We start from the raw sequence: 19,243 nt of genomic DNA, 5'->3' as shown, positions 1-19,243 counted from the left end.
AGGCAGTGGCTGTAGCATTCAATTAGTGCGTAGTGTTGATGGTAAAATCACTTGCTCGGCAGTGTGGCAGCTTTTTGTTAAGCCACCAGAGGAGGTGAACGTGGCCATATGTAGAATCTGTGGGCAGAAGGTGAAGCATGGCCAGGGTGCCAATGTTGGCACTATGGCCCTGCGTCAACATATGCAGCATCGCCATACAGTGGCCTGGGAGAATTGTGGCTCCGATGTGGTGGTCCAGCCTGCCGCAGCAACCGCTGCATCACCCAGTGGAACGCACCCGGTTTCAGGCAGTCAAGGCTCCTCCACCTCAGCCGAAGGGAGCGGTCTGTAATTCTCATCATCTGCTGGTACCGATGCTCCTGCTCCTCATCACTCATTCCGTCAGCAATCGATCACCAAATCGATTGCAAGACACAACAGTATGTGTGCACTCATCCAACGGCGCAGAAGCTGAATGTGCTCCTGTCCAAGTTGCTGGTGCTGCAGTCCCTACCTTTTCAAGTGGTGGACTCTGCACCTTTCAGAGAACTGATGGCTTGTGTCTAGCTGAGGTGGAGAGTCCCAAAAGGCAGTATCAGCCCTGCACACACATGTAGAACTGTAGGCGGGCCAGTTCTTGAGCCTGTCGGTGTCTGCCAAAGTGCACGGCAGCGTCGACGTGTGGAGCTATAACTATGATCAGGGACAATACATGTCCTTTACGGCCCACTGGATGAATGTGGTTCCTGCACAGCCACAACAGCAACTTGGCCAGGTGACGCCGCTTCTGCCTCCACGTTGCCTATCCGTTGATCCAGCGACAATGTCCGCCTCTGTCTTCTCATCCTCCGCCGTATCCTCAGCCTCCACTGCAAGGAAGGACAATTCACAGTGCCCCATCATCATACCACATGTGCAGGGCACGGCGGTGTCACGTGGTTCTGCACCTCGTTTACCTGGCTGAGTCATACAGGGCAGGAATTGCTCCTTGTCCTTCAGCAAGAAATCGAATCCTGGCTCTCTCTGCGACAACTAAAAATCAGAACCATGGTGACCCACAACGGGAAGAACATTGTGTCGGCGTTACATCAAATAGGGCTGAGCCATGTGCCCCTGCATGGCACTCGTGTTCAATCTGGTTGTCAAGTGGTTCCAGAAGTCTTCCATCCATCTGCAAGACATCAGAACAATCGCCAGGAAACTTTGCCTGCATTTCAGCCACTCGTACACCGCGAAGCACACCCTCCTTGAGCTGCAGCGGCAAAATGGCATCCCCCAACATAGGATGATATGTGACGTTTCCACCCGTTGGAATCCCACCCTCCATATGTTGGACCGACTGTACGAACAGAGAATGGCCATAAATGATTTCCTAATGATCCAAGCGGACAGGAGTATTCCCCTGTGTAACTTCAATGTCAGCCAGTCTCAGCTCATGCGTGACACCTGCCGTTTGCTCAGGCCCTTTGAGGATGCCACGTTATTTGTCAGTCGCCAGGACTACGGGATGAACAACGTCATTCCACTGTTTCATGTCCTGGAACAGATGCTGCTAAATCTGGTTGGTCAGGGGACTGGAGACATGGTGCCTAGATCTCATGGCCACATCAGCCCTGTGGAGGCTAAACTGAAAGAGGAGGGGGAGGACATTGGAGCACAAGCAATGTGTAGCAAAATGGGTGGTTTTTCGACACAGGTGACAGGAGAGGAGGAGCAGGAGCAGCCGGAGAAGCAAGAGGGAGATGAGGAAGATGAGGCAGATGACCCAGGCACACAGTGGCAGTATGCAGTGGAGATGGAGGCAGGGAGTCCCTCCGAGTCACTTGCGCAAATGGCCTGCTGCATGCTCACTTGCTTGGGTAGTGGCAGCCGAATTGTCACCATTCGGCAGAGGGATGACTTCTAGCTTTCCACCTTGTTGGACCCTCACTACCGGTCCAAAATAGGGGCCTTTTTTACACGCTCTGAGAGGGAGGACAAACTAAACTACTATAGAGACATCTTATGTAGTCAGTTGGCCGCTTCCTATCTGCGCCATTGTCTATCCTCTCGCAGGTCTGGCCGGGGGGCCCTCTACTCTCACGTTCCACTGCTATGGCTGCTGGGGAGGGGTGCAGTGGCAGGAGTAGTTCCAGCTCCATCAGCAGCTGTCATGGCGGTGTCTCGGTTGTTGTAGTTCGCCATGACACGTCTGCCGTGCATGCAGTTGCCTGGGGCAACGTGTTGTTCTGCATGTTTGTGCACTGCTCCCTTTATCTTTGTTCCTTCCCAGTCTGGTGTGTGTGGGGTTAAGGTATGGATCTAGGTGTGTTCTGAGTGTGGCCTCATGGCTCTACTTTATCTGGTGCTGTGAGCCTGAGGTCAGTGGAATTCCTGCCTTAGTTGGTGATGGAGCTTTGCCTGCCCCTGTCTGGATATTCCATATGTCCAGTGTGAGGGCCACCTAGTTAGACATCAATGTCTCTACTATGTCTCCCCCTTGTTTCTTTGTCCTTTACACATCCTCACCTGTTTTGTTTTGTTTGGTTTATGTTCTTGGTGTGTTGTAATGTTTTGTTTGGTGTTCCATGTCTGGTCTGTTTGGTGTTTGCAGTCCAGCATGGTTGCCAGACATTTCCCGTGTCTGTCTGTGCCTTCGGTGAAGAGGGTTCCTGGGTTCCCTGGAGAGGGAACTACAAGTCAGTGAGCAGCTCTTCCTGGTGCCACCATGCATCCTGTCCGCATGGGGGTCCAGGTAGTTATTGGTGTTGGTGTTACACCCTGTTGCTGCGGCAGGTAAGTGCTTTTTGTTTCGGTGTGTTGTTATATCACTGGGTTCTTACCTGCCGATCCAGTTGCTGTTCCCTGTCTTCCCCTATCTTTGCTGCTAGGCCTGTGGAGACTCCTGTACATCAGTGTTGTGGAGAAACAGGTCATCTCTAAATCCTGACCTTAATTTCAGGGATCATCAGGGCGACTCAGGGTCCGAGGTTCCTGTGTATGAACCCTCCTACCATCTGGGTCTGCTCATACAGATAGTAATCAGGGCTAGGATCAGGGTTGCAATAGGAGGTGACCTGCTCCCTTTTCCCGGCATCCAGGCCTAGTTTGTGTTCCGTTTTCCTTCGAAGTATGGTGTGGAGTTTCCCCCGCACCGTGACAGCAGCAGCCTGAGTCTAGAGTCGCTGATTAGCTGCTTCTTTCACCCGCATAGTAAATAAACTATTCACCAGCAGCTAGACATAGAGCAGGACCTGAACCAGCAGGTGGTGGCATACTTGGACAGCAACGACAAATTAAATGCGTGGTGGGTAGTTGTAATTAGAAAGTGTATCACAGGAGCCAACTACCTAAAATATAACTTTTAATATAAATGTTTTAAAAAATTACACAAAGGTCCCTCACGTGGGGACTAATAAACATACAACACTTACAGACAGACACAGGAGGCCAGTTGAAAGTGACAGACAGGGTTGCTGATCGTGATGGTACACCCAAAAGACAAACCATCCGGGTCCCTAGTGTGTCCCTATGGTGTCCCTGGCCTTGTCTCAGTCCAGAGATGCACCCTGATGGTGGGAACACTCCGTCCCCGTGCCTAGCCTGTCTGTCCTTAGAAGGCCCTTGTAGCAATAAGACCCATATGGATGTCCGGGTCATGCATCAACGATAATTTGAAAAAATGAGCAGAAATGACGGTTATTCCACAGCAGTCAACGAAAAAGATAATCACATCGGTGTATATACTTTGCCAACCATGTTAGATAGTGCTAAATCAAATCAAGGGAAGATAGTCCAGTATAATATCTGAATCCCATAATAAGACTACAATGTTTACAACACCACGGGGATGATATCCATATGCCATAAACAATGAAACAATATATCAGGATAGATAGCACTCTACCAACATCATAAAGCTTTACACTCAGTTTAAAGTCTCGGTCTCGACGCGTTTCCCCTTCAACAGAAGGTTCATCAGGAGACTATATAAAGCAATATAGAAAAAATAAGTTGCTGCTATAATGAAGCGGCTACATGGCAACTTTTCAAAAAGATAAAAGAAAAGAACCAAAATTGCTGGAGCACCCCGAGGCGGTGTTACACTGTTGTAGACCAATACGATAATACAGGAAGGGACAGGGTAATAAAGATGAAGAATCATATATAAACTGTACTTATCCAGTCCTGAGGTCTCTCCATATAGTGGTCCGCAGTCAGGGGTACTCCAGGGGGCTGAAAAATGATGCTCCCTAGGGACCCGGATGGTTTGTCTTTTGGGTGTACCATCACGATCAGCAACCCTGTCTGTCACTTTCAACTGGCCTCCTGTGTCTGTCTGTAAGTGTTCTATGTTTATTAGTCCCCACGTGAGGGACCTTTGTGTAATTTTTTAAAACATTTATATTAAAAGTTATATTTTAGGTAGTTGGCTCCTGTGATATACTTGGACAGCACCCTGCCACCCCACATTGAAGATCCTCCCTGGAAAAGCTGTGCTGCCCGGCCAGTAGTGTGGCATCAGAGCAGGTGTTTAGTGCGGCGGGGGCCATAGTTACCCCAAGAAGAACTCGCCTGTCCACCCAAAATGTGGAGAGACTGACCTTTGTCAAGATGAATCAGGCATGGATCAGCCAGGATTTTCACCCACCAATGCCTGATCCATCAGACTAGATCATCCATGGTGCCACACCAACACTTTTACAAAAGAGACCGGTTTCTTCTGGCTACCTGCCTCAACTACTATTCTGATGCTGCCACCCGCCTGATGCCACACATCTGATGCCAAGTGCTCCTTCTTTCACCCACCATCTTCATCGGGTACTGGTATTGCCACTCCCTTCTCACTATGTCACTGTGCCACACTGTGGGCTCCAGAAGATGCCGCCACCTCCAGACTCTTTTATTGGGCCACTATGTGGTATCCTTATGCTGCCGCCACCTCCAGACTCTGTCATTGGGCCACTCTGTGGACTTCTCCTGATGCTGCTGCTGCCGCATCTTCTGCATTCTGTCATTGTGCCACTTTGTGGCCTTCTGATGCTGCTGCCACCTCCAGACTCTGTCATTGGGCCACTATGTGGTCTCCTCATGCTGCTGCCACCTCCAGACTCTGTCATTGGGCCACTCTGTGGCCTCCTCATGCTGCTGCCACCTCCACACTCTGTCATTGGCCACTCTGTGGTCTCCTGATGCTGCTGCCACCTCCACACTCTGTCATTGTGCCACTCTGTGGCCTCCTGATGCTACCGCCACCTCCAGACTCTGACACCTATACCTTTTTTGTAGCTATGTGTACGCTGTGTGAGGGCTCATTTTTTTTCGGTGCGATCTATACTTTTCAGTGATACAATTTTGAAGTGTGTGTGACATTTTGATTACTTTTTATAAAAAATTCTTGGGGAGCTGAGGTGGCAAAAAATGGTGAATTGGCAGTTTTTTTTCCCCCCCGTTATGCCATTTTCTGTATGCCACTAATATTGTTTTATTTTAATTATATGGGCATGATGTTTATTTTTTATTGGTTAAGCATTTTTATTTTAAGGAAAGGGGGGTGCTTATAACTTTTATATTTCAAAAAATTGTAAAACTTTTAAAAACTTTTTTTTTTTACATTTTTAAGATTGCCCATTGTGTTCATTGATGGCTATATAGCCATCATTGAGCACTTCATTTTCAATATAACAATACAGTGGCCTGCATTGGTATATTCCTCTAATAGACTCCGAAGCCTGCTTGAGGATTCGTGCAATTAGAGTACTGTAACAGGTTCCCCGATCTTAGCTGGGGAACACTTACTAGAGCGGGAGCCCCCGGATCCTGCTTCTGGACTGCTCTGATGCTGTGGTCACATTTGACCATGCATTTGAAGGAAAAAATGTATGCGATCAGCCTTATGGCCGCTATTTTAAACAGCAGAAATCCAGCGGCTATGGCCCCCGCTGCACATGCAAGCGGGCGCTATCCTAAAGACAGGACTTCTGCTGTACATGTGCGGCGGAGGTCATGAAGGGGTTAATCTTATTTTATGTACTCTAAAAGCAATTTACTTGGTGTGGCAACATCCTTCCATATATAAGCACTTTCCTCCGACAGACCACCAGCAACTACCTATTTGTATATTCAAACTTATTGTTCCAGATCTATCTCTAAGTGAACATAAAACAATTTATTTATTTGGTACATATGGGATGGTTGCTCTATGACCCTTTTTTCCTCTCTTACATCTCAACAGAGATTTCTTTAAGTATCTTCAATTGTAAATAGATAAATAGTGGTTACAGACAGACTCCAGAGTCTGTCTGTAATCACTGGCTATCCATTTACAACTGTAGCTAATGATCTTGAGCCAGTGCAGTTTTAGAGACTCATACATTAACCCCTTCCACCCCAGGCCAGTTTTCCCCTTCCTGCTTAGGCCATATTTTGCAAATGTGTCACTTTATGTGGTAATAATTTTAACACTTATCCAAGCCATTCTGAGATTTTTTTCTCGTGACACATTGTACTTCATGACAGTCTAAAATTTGAGTCGATATATTTCACCTTTATTTATTTACCCAAAATTTTGAAAAAATTGCAATTTTTAAAAGTTTCATTTCTCTACTTTTAAAAGAGAAAGTGATACCTCATAAAATATTTATTTCTTAACATTCCCCATATGTCTACTTTATGTTGGCAGCATTTTAAAAATGTCATTTTATTTTTTTAGGATCTTAGAAGGCTTAGAATTTTAGAAGCAATTCTTAAAATTTTTAAGAAAATTTCCAAAACCCACTTTTTAAGGACCAGTTATGAAGTCATTTTGTGGACGTTACATAGTAGAAACCACCCTCAAAACTGATTTTACAAACTTTGTTAACCCTTTAGGTATTCCACGAGAATTAAAAGAAAATGGGGATGAAATTTCAAAATTTCCCTTTTTTTGCAGATTTTCCATTTTAATAGAAAAAGGAGCTCTGAGCCTGAGTGCGGCGTGCAGCACTGTCTCTGGCTGCAGAGGTCACTTACCCTTCCTAGCGCTGCTTGTGTGTAATCCTCCGGCAGTGATCGGCGGTTCCTGGAAGGCTGTGTTGGTTCAGTCCTGTTCAGAGTCGATAGCGTCCCTCGTGTTGCCTAGGACGCGGGGGGGAAAGGTTCGCGTGTCTGGTGGATGACGTCAGTGGTCCCGTGATCGCGGACTTTTCAGAGTTTGTTCTCCGTATTTCTCCTGCTCTGTTTCTATCGACTCTGAACAGGACTGAACCAACACAGCCTTCCAGGAACCGCCGATCACTGCCGGAGGATTACATACAAGCAGCGCTAGGAAGGGTAAGTGACCTCTGCAGCCAGAGACAGTGCGGGACGCCGCACTCAGGCTCAGAGCTCCTTTTTCCCTCCACAGCTTGGCATATGAAATACAAAGCACATATTGTCTAAAGTATTGAAGTATAACTACATGTACATGCCTGCTGCTTTATTAGAAATATATTGAACCAGTGCAATATTTATCCCGGACTGTGCGGCAACTGACATCTACATAAACTATACAAACAGAGCCATCATCCTCTGCTCAGCGTTTCTTCACCTCCATAAAGGACTACGCTATCTTATAAGATATCTTTTATTCAATTTTACCTCTAAAACAGTGGCCACCATCATATGCATAACAGTATATGAAAGACTTTAAGACCTTTTTTTTCCAGATTTTTCTCCATATATATTTTTTCCAGATATTTTACAGGGTATTCATTACCCAGTGGTGATCACCCACTACTCATATTTTTCTACTAAAAGACTACCTTTTTATATATATTTTTCTACTAAAAGACTATCTTTTTATATTTTTTTCTCCACCATCTCTATATTTACTAATTTTATATCTCGATCCATCTTATTTTACTACAAATAAAATACTTGTTTGTACCCAGATTAGAGTGTGCCTGCTTACCCTTGTTTTTCTGTGATTGTATGCTCCTGACTGGGTGAGTCAGACTAAGCAGTTCTGCACCTCTATCATTTGCCTAAGAGGTAGAGCCGTCTATCCCCTTGATTTACCTATAACTTAATAATGATTGATATCTGGACCCTTAATTGGACATTATGTAACAGCACTCACTTTTAGGGCTCATTCACATGGCCGTTCCGAGCATTGGGGGCCACAATATGCAATCCCCAATGCACGGGCAACATCCGTGCAGATACCGCAGACGGATCAAGACCAATTCAACTTGAATAAGGCCTCATGCACACGACCGTATTTTTTTGCGGTCCGCAAAACGGGGTTCCGTTTTCCCGTGATCCGTGACCGTTTTTTCGTCCGTGGGTCTTCCTTGATTTTTGGAGGATCCACGGACATGAAAAAAAAGTTGTTTTGGTGTCCGCCTGGCCGTGCGGAGCCAAACGGATCCGTCCTGAATTACAATGCAAGTCAATGGGGACGGATCCGTTTGACGTTGACACAATATGGTGCCATTTCAAACGGATCCGTCCCCATTGACTTTCAATGTAAAGTCTGGAGTCCCTTTTATACCATCAGATCGGAGTTTTCTCCAATCCGATGGTATATTTTAACTTGAAGCGTCCCCATCACCATGGGAACGCCTCTATGTTAGAATATACTGTCGGATATGAGTGAGATCGTGAAACCTCATTTCCGACAGTATATTCTAACACAGAGGCGTTCCCATGGTGATGGGGACGCTTCTAGTTAGAATATACTACAAACTGTGTACATGACTGCCCCCTGCTGCCTAGCAGCATCCGATCTCTTACAGGGGGCCGTGATCAGCACAATTAACCCCTTAGGTGCCGCACCTGAAGGGGTTAATTGTACTATCATATCCCCCTGTAAGAGATCAGGGTTGCCAGGCAGCAGGGGGCAGACCCCCCCCTCCCCAGTTTGAATATCATTGGTGGCCAGTGCGGCCCCCCCCCCCTCCTCCCTCTATTGTAATAATTCGTTGGTGGCACAGTGTGCCCCCCCCCCTTCCTCCCTCTATTGTAATAAATCGTTGGTGGCACAGTGTGCGCCCCCCATTGGCCCCCCCTCCCTCTATAGCATTAACAACATTGGTGGCTAGTGTGCGGCCTCCCATCTCCCCCCCCCCCCCCGATCATTGGTGGCAGCGGGTTACTAGCAATAGTACAATAGTAAAAGATTCATACTTTACCTGGGAGCTGCGAGGTTCGTGTCCGGCCGGGAGCTCCTCCTACTAGTAAGTGACAGTTCATTTAGCAATGCGCCGCACAGACCTGTCACTTACCAGTAGGTGGAGCTCCCGGCCGGACACGAACATCGCAGCAGCAGCCTGGAGCAGGTAAGTATGAATCTTCTACTATTGTACTATTGCTAAGTAACCATGGCAACCAGGACTGTAGTAGTGTCCCGGTTGCCATGGTTACCGATCGGAGCCCCAGCGATTAAACTGGGACTCCGATCGGAACTCCGCTGCCACCAATGATGGGGGGGGGGGGAGAGATGGGAGGCCGCACACTGGCCACCAATGTTGTTAATGCTATAGAGGGAGGGGGGGCCGATGGGGGGCGCACACTGTGCCACCAACGAATTATTACAATAGCGGGAGGGAGGGGGGGGGGCGCACACTGTGCCACCAACGAATTATTACAATAGAGGGAGGGGGGGGGCCGCACTGGCCACCAATGATATTCAAACTGGGGAGGGGGGGGGGAGGGTCTGCCCCCTGCTGCCTGGCAGCCCTGATCTCTTACAGGGGGCCGTGATCAGCACAATTAACCCCTTCAGGTGCCGCACCTGAAGGGGTTAATTGTGCTGATCACGGCCCCCTGTAAGAGATCGGGTGCTGCCAGGCAGCAGGGGGCAGTCTTGTACACAGTTTGTAGTGTATTCTAACTAGAAGCGTCCCCATCACCATGGGAACGCTTCTGTGTTAGAATATACTGTCGGTTCTGAGTTTTCACGAAGTGAAAACTCAGCTTTGAAAAAGCTTTTATGCAGACGGATCTTCTGATCCGTCTGTATAAAAACTAACCTACAGCCACGGATCACGGACACGGATGCCAATCTTGTGTGCATCCGTGTTCTTTCACGGACCCATTGACTTGAATGGGTCCGTGAACCGTTGGCCGTGGAAAAAATAGGACAGGTCATATTTTTTTCACGGCCAGGAAACACGGCTCACGGATGCGGCTGCCAAACGGTGCATTTTCCGTTTTTTCCACGGACCCATTGAAAGTCAATGGGTCCGCGAAAAAAAACGGAAAACGGCACAACGGCCACGGATGCACACAACGGTCGTGTGCATGAGGCCTAAATCTGTGATCTGTCTGCAACACAAAAAAATAGAACATGTTTTATTTTTCTGCGGTGCTTAGGCACGGAAAGAAACCCCACGGAAGCACTTCGTAGTGCTTCCATGGGGTTCTGTGCCTCCATTCCGCATGGCCTTCTTGATTGCGGACCCATTCAAGTGAGCATGCGCCTTTATCCTCATCATGCAGAGGTGGATGTCCATACACAGTAATTATAATTTGGAGTGGGTAGCCACATCGCTGCAGGGCCCACAGCAGTACTGGACTGGATTACATATATTTTAATACTGTTTATTATTTATTACATTTTTGTATATATTGATATAGATTTTTTTATATAATTCTAGTAATTTGTATATAATTCACCACTTCAGAGCCTACCTCCTTTTAATTTATTCATGTCTTTCCTCCTCATGGCTTGAATTTTGCTGTGATATGCATTGTCAGCTGTGAGACCTTATATAGACAGGGCTGTGTCAAATCATGTCCAGTCAATTGAATTTACCACATGTGGACTCCAATCAAGATGTAGAAACATCACAAAGATGATCAAGAGAAATGGGAGGCTCCCATTGCTAAATTTCAAGTGTCATAGCTAAGGGTTTGAATACTTATGTCCAGTTTTTCCGTTGTAATTTGCAAACATTTCTAAAATTCTGTTTTCACTTTCTCATTATGGAGTATTGAGTACAGATTGATGGGGAAAACTTGTTTTTTTTTTATAATTTTAGCACAAGGCCGCAACATAACAAAATGTAAAAAAGTGAAGGGGTCTGAAGACTTTCTGAATGCATTGTATTCTAGTTGCATTCTGTGCTACATATGAAAAAACATATGAACAACTGATTAAAATCCACTTTTTTTAATAAAATTTTCTCGGGTATTAAACAAAAAAAACTAAAATACAAATTACATCATAAAGTCCTATGTATCACAAAAAACACACAAAAATGTTTTACCTAGTCAACAAGAAAAAAAACAGAAATGTGGTCATGTAGGGAGCCAAATGGTCTTGAACTGGTTAAAGATGTGCCAGTATGTCACAGTGACTCACATTGGATGATACATTTGGTGTATGGCTAGGCATTTATTATCTAACGTTGTACTATCTATTGGTTGGCTTACTTTGGCCAAAATATTTTGCGAGAATATTGATGCACATTGTTGCATTTTTCATCCATGCCCCTTACAGTTAAATCCCTTCTATTGCTGAGCCATACCCTGCTGGACAAGACACAGTGGATTATTCTTTTGGTGCATTTTCCTTATAAAGTCTAAAGCTTACTGCAACAATATGTGATACAAATGCAGCACAATTTTCTGAACCTGATGGAAATGTATCTTAAATTATATCTCAAGTTTGTTGTAATCATTTAAACTTGAATAAAAGCTATTGCCGTGTCGTTTTTGTTTCAAAAAAGTTTTCCAGGAATACAATATCCTTACGATAGGTCACCAATATTAGATCGGTGGGGGCCCGACCCTTTGCACCCACCACCGCTCAGCTGTTTGAAGAGGCCTCTTACCTCTTTCTAGGCAAGTGATATCACATTCACCTGTCAAATGGCCTTTGTGCAACTCAGTTCCATTCAAGTGACTGGGCCAGGGCTGCAATACCAACCACAGCCACTATACAATGTACAGCGCTGTACTTGGTATGCCGTGAGGGGTCCTTGTCATACAGCTGATCTGATCAGTAGGGTTACTGGGAGTTGGATTCCCGCAATCTGATATTGATGACCTATCTTGAGGATAAACCAGTAATATTGTACTAACATACATGTTTAATTTGAATCTGTTTCCTAAAAAGTAGTGGAATCATCTCATATCCAAAAGGTGTGGTTACATACATAGTAAATAGCAGATGCTCCAGGGTTTACACTAAAATAACAGAAAATTTCAGGATTTTATGTGATTAGAAGCTATACGACAATGTACGACAGGAGCCGCATTCACTTCAAGTGTGAATTAATAGGTGCTGTTTCTTTACCTTGCTGCAGCAATACCAATCACATTCAGAAATATGAAATGCACTTCAGACTTTTTGCTTTAAATACTTAATCCATTTATTCTATCAGACTTTCATGATAGATTATCGGGAGCGAATGTTCCTGTGAATACTCGTTCCCAACAATCTGACTGTCTAAAGGTGACAAAATGCTCGTTCATCAAGTGAAATTGTTGTTAGTGCTTGCAAGTAAATAATTGTTTCTGGGCAGCAAGTCTAAACAGCACTCTGCTGCCCATGAACACTGATTTTGTATGGGAACGAGCTATAGCAGCAGCGATCACTCATTCTCATAATGTGGAGGTCAGAAAAATTTGCAAATCTTGTGATAGAGATACCCCAAAAAGTGGTGTATATCTGTTTGTTCATAACCCCCATAGTTGATGACGTGTAAAGTTTATGGCTAATATAATGCAGCAATTGTCTGGAGGTTTTCTAGTTCAAAAAACCTATACTTATATACCTCTCATCATTTAGCCAGGGCAGAGAGAGGTTAGAAAGAGTCTGGAGGACCTGTCCTGTACTGCATTACACAGGCAACCCATTAATTTAATTGGGCATTATAATTTAATTGGGCATTATATTGTTTTATTTTACCTGTGGGGGTGTTGTAGGGAATTGAACACTTACTACCAGTTTTCGTCACACATGACAGCTCATCTCTGGTGATCTGAACATGAGAAAACTTTGAAATTAGCTTATTGTCAAAAGGAGCCTTGTTAAAGGTCGACAACCTCTTTAACTACAATTAATGGGGTGTACAAGAATTTTTATTTAACTCAGTTGATTGTTAAAAAAAATCCCAAAAATAACAAGCATGTAGGGGCAAGACTACTAGATCACAAAACACCAGTCATGTTCATTGGATTATTCATTCACTTTGCACGATGCGGTGTGGGTGGGAAACTCCACACCAAGCACAAGAGGAAAGGGGACAGGAAACTAGAAGCCTTGAAACTTGGGTAGAGGAGAAGGTCACCTCCTAGAACAACCCTAATCCAAGTCCTGACTAAATATCAGTATGAACTAACCTCGATGATAGGAAAGTTCATATACAGGAACCTAGAGCCCTAACACACCCTATAGGGCCCTGGTATAGTGACAGGACTTGAGACAACCTATTCCTCCACCAGAAGGATGAACAGGAGTCTCCCTCAGGCCTAGATCCAAAAGACAGGGCAATACAACAAACAAAATACAAATAGGGAAGACGACACTTAACTTCAGGTGGAGCAAAGGCAGCGCCAGGAGCTCAACCGAGATCCAACAACAAGCTAGCCCAGAGTCCAGAAACTGATGCTATAAACCGCACCCCCAGAAGGGGTAAGCAGTAATAAATAGGGGAAGTTAAATGACCAAACCAACAACACCTGCAAGAGGTGTGGTCATTACCAAAACAACACAGACACAAATGATCCACAAGGAACAAGTCAGATTAACCCATGTGTTGCCAGTCTCTCTGATCTCCTGGCACCTTTCACGGGAGTGTCCGTGACATTTGATCACAGATGATACTGCTCAAATGTTATATAATATAGCTTTACCTCCATTGCAGTTTGGCATAAAATGTTATATAAAGGGAGTCTGACACCTTCAAAATCGGTTTGAAAGTAAGCATCCTGACATGTAGGGTAGGTGTCTGAAACAAAATCATACCTTTCTTACGAAAATCCAGTCCTTTAATCCTAAAAAATCCTTTTTTATTTTTATTCTCATACGGTTTTTCAATGCACCCTGTGGTAGCCTTACCAGATCTGAAATCTCAGAGACTGTCAATCAAATGAGTAGGAGACAATGGGCCTTTAAAGCGAAATAGAAACACTAAAGATATTATACTTTTTGTAAAGCAAATCAGAACATAATCTATCACATGGGCTTTACTATATACACATACAAAATGGCATAAATAGGTAAAAAACTATACTATAATTTAATATTTCTTTTTCTAGAGTTTGTAGCTTTAAAAACTTGATACTTGATTGTAGGAATAATTTTATCTTTAACAACATCATAGACAGAAAGGATTCAAGGTTTTAACGTGTATGTATAATAATATACACTGCCATTGGCATGATAGCATTTTACTATTGTAAAAATTATGTTTTCTAAAGAGGTAGGTTAAAAGATTATGCATTTTACCAAAGTACATTTATAAGTGACAGGATTTTAAGTATCAAGAATCAAAAATTGTTTATTGCTTTCCGCAACATATCTAACTTTTCTGACTTTCCTGTTTTAGCTTGTCAATTTAAATTAATTCAAATTTAGCAGGGTGATCTGCATAACAAAGCTGCTGTCACAAGCTGATAAGTGTCACCATGTACATCCCATTAAAGAGCATGATACCTGACTAGTCTGAAGTATTGTAAAACAATGCTTCAGTATATTGTCTTAGTAGTGATAAACATTATAATGTAGAAAAAAAATACATTCATGTATTCACATGGAGTCATTTGGACTACTTGCATATGCAGTGTAATCTTTCTCTCTCTGTATGTGTGTATATATATATATATATATATATATATATATATATATAAAAATAAATATATAAACTACTGGGACATCTACACTTTATACAAACATATTAAAAGTACAGGAGTTTTTAGGACATCCTATTCTAAATACATAGGCATTAATATGGACTTGATCCTCCTTTCCAGCTAAAAAAAACCCTTCACTCTTAGGGCTCATGCACACAGCCGTAGCAGTTTTTGCAGTTTTGCAGTGGAATGCACTGATACTGGCCGTGTGCATTCCACATTTTGCAGATCGGTATGTCCTGCTCTCTGATAGCAATGCGTTTTCTTGTCTGCAACATGGAGAAGAATAGGACATGTTCTATTTTTTTTTCGAGTCGCGGAATGGACTTACAGATGCGGACAGCACACGATGTGCATCTTTTGCGGTCCCATTGAAATGAATTGTTCTGCATCCAGTCCGCAAAAAATGCGTATTGGATGCAGACCAAAACTAAGGTTGTGTACGGCTTTCTGCAAGATTTTGGAAATGTCTGTGGGAATTTTTGCCCATTCATCCAGAAGAGCATTTGTGAAGTCTGACAATCCTGTTGGAAAGAGAGGGCCTGGCTGGCAATATCCATTCTATTTGACTCCAAAGGGTTTCATTAAGATTGAGGTCAGGGCTTTGTGTGGGCTAGTAAAGTTCTTCCACACCAAACTCATCCAACCATGCATTTATGGACCTTTGTGCACTGGGACACAGTCATGCTGGAACAGAAAGGGCCTTCCCAGGATTTTTCCCACAAAGTTAGGAGCATACACTTGTGAAAAATGTCTTAGTATGCTGAAGCATTAAGATTTCCCTTCTCTGGACTAAAGGTCTGAGGCCAGACCCTGAAAAACTACCCCATAAAATGATCTCTCCTTCACCAAACTTTACAGTTGGCACAACACAAAAAGGCATGGTTGGTTGAGTTTGGTGTGGAAGAACTTGACTGGCTTGCACAATCCCCGATCTCAACCCCCAATGAACACCTTTGGGATAAACTAGAATGGAGATTGTGAGCCAGGCCCTCTCGTCCAACATTAGTGTCTGACCTAAAAACCTTCCCAGAGGAGTTGAGTTTGTTTTAGCTGCCAGCGGGGATCCAACTCCATTGTAATGCCTACGGTTTTACGGTAGCGGCCTGGTGGTTCCCCTACAGTACAGTTGGGATGCCGTGTAAAATATAAATATAAGCAAATAAAAACTTAATACAATGATTTACAAATCTCATAGACCCATATATTATTCACAATATAACACAGAACATATATCAGATCTTGAAAGTGAGACATTTTACCAGTTAATAAAAAAAATAAAAAACTCATTTAGACCTTGATGCATCTCCATATATTTGGGACAGGGTCATGTCTACCATTTTGTAGCATCCCTTCTTTTAACAACAGTCTGAAAATGCCTGAGAAGTGAGGAGACAATTACTGGAGTTTTGGGAGGGGAATGTTGTCCCATTCTTGTGATGTAGGATTCTAGCTGCTCAACAGTCCTGGGTCTTCTTTGCAGTATTTTTCTATTGGTGAAAGGTCTGGACTGCAGGCAGGCCAGCTCAGCAGCCAGACTCTTCTTCTGCAAAGCCTTTCTTTTGTGTTGGATGCAGTATGTGGTTTCCCATTGTCTTGCTGAAATATGCACAACCTTCCCTGAAAGAGACGTTGTCTTGATGGGAGCCTATCTTGTTATAAAGCCTCTATATATTGTTTAGTATTGACTGTGCCTTTCCAAATGTGTAAGCTTCTCACGCCATAGGCACTAATGCAACCTCTTAGAGCGGTACGCCTTTGAACTATGCCCTAATAACAAGTTTGATGGTCCCTCTCCTCTTAAAGAGAGAATTTTATTTCAGCAAGTGGTATTTATCATGTAGAGAAAGTTAATACAAGGCACTTACTAATGTATTATTATCCATATTGCTTCCTTCCCTGGCTTGATCAATTTTTCCATCTCATTATACACTTCTCCTTTACATGGTTATGACCACCCTGCAATCCAACAACAGTGGTCGTGCTTACACACTACAGGGAAAAAAATGATGGCCTCTCTAGTGGCTGGGACCATGGGAGCGTGCATAACCTGGTGCTTTTTCCGATAGTGTGCAAGCATGGCCACTGCTGCTGGATTGCAGGGTGGACGTAACCATAGAAACAAGCAGTGTATAATGTGATGGAAAAATGAATCAATCCAGCAAAGGAAGCAATATGGATAATCACAATACATTAGAAAGTGGCTTGTATTAACTTTCTCTACATGATAAGTGTCATTTGCTGAAGTAAGACAACCCCTTTAAGTTCACAGAACATGTTGTTCATGCTTTCCAAAAAAATTTTTTTAATTCATTTGACCACAGAACAATTGAACAATTTTAAAAGAGCTTTTGCCCAGAAAAGATGGCAATGTTTCTGGATCGTTTTAACATATAGCTTTTTCTTTGCATAATACAACTTACATTTTGTGGATTGCACAGCAAACTCTGTTCACGGGCAATGGCTGCTGGAAGTGTTCCTGAGCCCATGCATTGATTTCCAGTGCATGAGCTCAGTGTTTTTAATACAGTGCCACAAGAATCCAATATTGGCTATTGTCCTTGTCCCTTGCACACATGGATTTATCCAGATTCTCTGAATCTTTTGATGATATTATGTACTATAGATGGTGGGATAGTCTTAAGCAATTTTAAATTAAGGAACATTTTTCTGAAATAGTTTCACAATTGTTAGATGCATTTTTCAACAATTGGTTAATCTACAGTATTCTCTACCCATCTTTCCTTCTGAGAGACTCTGCTTCTCTAACATGCTCTTTTTATACCTAGTCAGGTTAAGTAGTTGCTAATTGCTCCTCCAGCTATTTTTTATTAGTATTACTTACTTTTCCAGCCTTTTGTTGCCTCTCACATTTTTTTTGAGATGTGTTTGCGGCCATCAAGGTGTAAATGAGTTAATTTTTTTCATAAAATCGTAAATGCCTCACTTTCAACATTTCATTTGTGTTCTTTTGTTTTTTGTGAATAAAATATGGGTGTATGAGATTTGCAGATTATTACATTCTGTTTTTATTTACTATTAACACAGTATCCCATATGTATATATATTCTCTTAGTACATTTCCTGCAACATTTGAAGAAAACTAATATAGATTTCAGTAGCAGTGATGGACGAACATCGGCCGGGACTGGTCGCAAACGTGATCAAATGTTCGCGATCCGCAAGTTCTCAGCGGACACCATTCACTTTAATGGCAGGCGAACCTGAAAAACCTTCAGCTCATATTTGCAGCCACCAAATACTTAGTAGAAGTGTACAAATAGTCCCACAACATGGACAGTGACATACTAGAGGGGGATCAATGACAAAAATTCCAACAAAAAATATGTATCTTAATCTGGGGACATTTTTATGCATCTTGAAAGGAAATTCTCAGAAATGTGCTCTGTTGGAGCCTAGAAAAAATTTATTTTAGGCCACAGGAGTACAGGCCTTAAAAATTAGGCATTCACCTGACATAAAATAAATTGTGATTATGTGGCTCTATGTACATTATGCGTTCACTGAATAACAATTTTACTGTAGCCCACTTTTTTTTTTTTTTTACTTTTTTGGGGGGGCAACTGGTATATCACACCAGTAGAAATTATTTGTTCCAATGTCGTTTGTCACTATATGTAGCTGAGCTAACGCAGCTAAACAGCAAACATATGCTGGACTACAGAACTGTACTATATAGAAAGTATATAATTGGTATATAACACTCCTGCTTCAATCAGTTTTTTTGGGGTGCAACTGGTATATCACACCAGTAGAAATGATTTGTTCCAATGGCGTTTGTCACTCTGTGTAGCTGCGGTAACGCAGCAAAACCGCAAACCAATGCTGCACTACCCAAATGCACTATATAGAAAGTATATAATTGGTATATAACACCCCTGCTTCAATCTGTTTTTTTGGGGGGGCAACTGGTATATCTCAACAGTAGAAATTATTTGTTCCAATAGCGTTTAGCACTCTGCGTAGCTGCAGTATCGCAGCAGAACCACACACAACTGCTGCACGATACAAATCCACTATAATATACTTTCTATGTTAGAAAGTATATTATAAGTATATTACACCCCTCACTAAGTCAAACCTATCGAAAGCACACCTATACCAGTCCTTAAAAGGACATTTGTGGCCCTATTAGCTAGCGTTTTGTGTCCCTAACAGTCTGTCCCTGCACCACACAGCAACCTCTCCCTACACTGGCAAAAGACTGAATGTAAAATGGCGGCCAGATCGGATTTATTTATAAGGTAGGGGGTATGTCCATGTGCTGAAACATCTCAATTGGCTGTCCTGTACCACCTGATGGATGTGTCATGGGTCAAAGTTTTTCACAATGTAAAAAAAATATGGCGCCGGCGGACATGGCTATATGTTCGCCCGTTCAACGAATCGCGAACGATCAAAATTCACAGCGAAATGACCGCCAGGCAAACCGCAAGGCCAT

This window comes from Bufo bufo, chromosome 5 (genome assembly GCF_905171765.1).
Source record: "Bufo bufo chromosome 5, aBufBuf1.1, whole genome shotgun sequence".
Taxonomy (NCBI): Eukaryota; Metazoa; Chordata; class Amphibia; order Anura; family Bufonidae; genus Bufo; species Bufo bufo.
This window is presented reverse-complemented; position numbering follows the sequence as displayed.